Consider the following 3074-nt stretch of genomic DNA (forward strand, 5'->3'; position numbering starts at 1 on the left):
CCTCAGGACAACTGTGTGTGATGCATTCTGTTATGACCATTTATAGATGAGAGGCTTCCCCAGTGGATCAGTGGTAAAGAATCTGCCTGCAATGCAGGAGACACAGGAGACGTGGGTTCGATCCCTGGGTTGGGAAGATCGCCTGGAGGAGGAAATGGCGACTCACTCCAGTATTCTTGCCTGGAAAATCCCATGGAGAGAGGAGCCTGGTGGGCTATAGTCCAAAGGGTCACAGAGAGTCAGACACGACTGAGCACACACACCCACCATAGATGAGAAGTCTGAAATCAATAGCAATGGTAATGAGCAAGGTTCTGAAGCTGGGAAGTAGCAGAGGCAACTCTGGAACCCAGGTTTGTAAGTTCAGGAATCCAATCGGCAACTTATTCTGTGGTGCTGCCTCTAGAGAAGAAAGAGGAAAGAGCCTGTAAGGAAATCGGGCTAAAGAGAATTGCAAGAAAACAATTGGTAAAGAATCTGCCTGCAGTGCAGGAGACACAGGATACGTGGGTTCTATCCCTGGGTTGGGAAGATCCCCTGGAGAAGGAAATGGCAACCTACTCCAGTATTCTTGCCTGGAGAATCCCATGGACAGAGAAGCCTGGCAGGCTAGTCCATCAGGTCACAAACGTTGGGACACAACTTAGAAACTAAACCACCACCAATAGTCTTTTACCACAAGATAGGTGGGACAAAATGCAATCTTGTTTGAGAGGAACTTCCTGGAGAGGGTGGCATTTGATTCAGTCTCTTTAGATTCACATACACACTCTCTCTCTTTTTAATTTTTTATTTTGAGATCATTTCAGATTTTCAGAAAAGTAACAAAAATAACATTAAGAATTACTGTCGGAGAAGATGTGGAGAAAAGGGAACCCTCTTGCACTGTTGGCGGGAATGTAAGCTAACACAGCCACTATGGAGAACAATATGGAGATTCCTTTAAAAACTAGAAATAAAACTACTATATGACCCAGAAATCCCACTACTGGGCATATACCCTGAGGAAACATAATTGAAAAAGACACATGTACCCCAATGTTCATTGCAGCACTACTTACAATAGTTAGGACATGGAAGCAATCTAGATATTGCATGGAAGTAACCTAGGTTGTTGATATTTCTCCTGGCAATCTTGATTCCAACTTGTGCTTCATCCAACCTGGCATTTCACATGGTGTACTCTCCATAAGCAGGGTGACAATACACAGCCTTGTCATAATCCTTTCCCAATTCTGAACCAGTCCATTGTTTCATGTCCAGTTCTAACTGTTGCTTCTTGACCTGCATATCAGTTTCTCAGGAGGCAGGTAAGGTGGTCTGGTATTCCCACCTCTTTAAGAATTTTTCATGGTTTGCTGTGATCTACACAGTCAAAGGCTTTAAGCGTCGTCAACGAAGCAGTAGATGTTTTTCTGGAATTCCCTTGCTTTTTCTCTGACCCAACAAATATTGGCAATTTGACCTCTGGTTCTTCTGCCTTTTTAAAATCCAGCTTGTACATCTGCGAGTTCTTGGTTCATGTACTGTTGTAGCCTAGCTTGAAGGATTTTGAGCATTACCTTGCTGGCATCTGAAATGAGCACAACTGTGCGGTAATTTGAACCTTCTTTGGCTTTGCCCTTCTTTGGGATTGGGATGAAAACTGACCTTTTCCAGTCCATGGACTGTCTACATAAACAATTTTATTTTAAAAATGAATTACAAAATTCATGGCCCACATGAAGTACAGTGATTTAATGATGGAGATTTATTATAATGGATAAAGAAGAGGTATTTGTTTATTGTCTCATCGGTGCATATAAAAGTTCTTCATAATGTCCAACTATTACCTCTTCCTGTTCACATCCCAAAACCACTCTTTCATTTTCTTTCCTGTTCACTATTGCCAAATGCACTGTTCTCAGTTAATTTCCTATCTCCCACTTTGAGAAAATGTATCAACACATAGTTACTCAGGACACCGGGCTCCTCAGAACTATTTGTGTTGAAGGCCACAGCTCTTCTTGCCTCGGCAGTTCCGCTACAACACTGACTCATGACATTGCATCATTCGCCCTGCAGTCTGTGAACCTTGGATTCCAGCTACTCTCAAAAGTTGTTTCTGTGCTTTGTTGATGAGGACCTCTTACCCAGCCTATGCTGGAAACTGTGAGCCATCACTCACTTCCAGATCATGCTAAGTTTACCATTTGGGATTACATAGTATAAACATTGGAGAAGGAAATGGCAACCCACTCCAGTATTCTTGCCTAGAGAATCCCGTGGACAGAGGAGCCGGGTGGGCTGCCACCTATGGGGTCACACAGAGTCAGACACAACTGAAGCGACTTAGCAGCAGCAGTAGCAGTATAAACATAAAACAACACATCTTCCACCCACTGTTTTCTCTTAAAGTCTTTAGGTTATAACCACTGCATTCCTAGAACGTGACCCATTTGAATACTGACCAGATCCCCATATGCTGGGTTGAATAGTGTCCTCTTATAATTCAGACCACCTGGAACCTGTGAAAAAGAAAGAAAGATAGTGTTAAGTCATGTCTGACTCTTGCGATCCCATGAACTGTAGCCCACCAGGCTCCTCTGTCCATGGATTCTCCAGACAAGAATACTGGAGTGGGTTGCCATTTCCTTCTCCAGGGTATCTTCCTGACCCAGGAATTGAACCCAGGCCTCCTGCATTGCAGGCAGATGCTTTACCGACTGAGCTACACAGGAAGCCCCAGTTCAGTGTTGTCAGAAGTGGGATTCTGTGACTGTGACCTTATTTAGAAATAAGGTGCTTTTACGGGTGTAATCAAGTTAAGGTGAGGTCACATGGGATTGGACTTCCCTGGTGGCTCAGATGCTAAAGCGTCTGTCTACAATGCGGGAGACCTGAGTTCGATCCCTGGGTCAGGAAGATTCCCTGGAGAAGGAAATGGCAACCCACTCCAGTATTCTTGCCTAGAAAATCCCATGGACGGAAGAGCCTGGGGTAGGCTACTGTCCATGGGGCCACAAAGAGTCGGGCACGACTGAGCGGCTTCCCTTCCCTTCACTTCACTTCACATGGGATTAGGGTGGGCCGTA

At 44.5% G+C, this 3074-nt stretch overlaps 1 non-coding gene across 1 annotated transcript; it reads right to left on the reverse strand.

Moving 5' to 3' along the window:
* Window positions 1-2648: 2648 nt before the first annotated feature.
* On the reverse strand, window positions 2649-2720 carry TRNAC-GCA. Its single transcript has one exon. It is a non-coding gene; the product is annotated as a tRNA-Cys (tRNA).
* Window positions 2721-3074: the final 354 nt, after the last annotated feature.

Source organism: Cervus elaphus, chromosome 27, assembly GCF_910594005.1.
Source record: "Cervus elaphus chromosome 27, mCerEla1.1, whole genome shotgun sequence".
Lineage (NCBI taxonomy): Eukaryota > Metazoa > Chordata > Mammalia > Artiodactyla > Cervidae > Cervus > Cervus elaphus.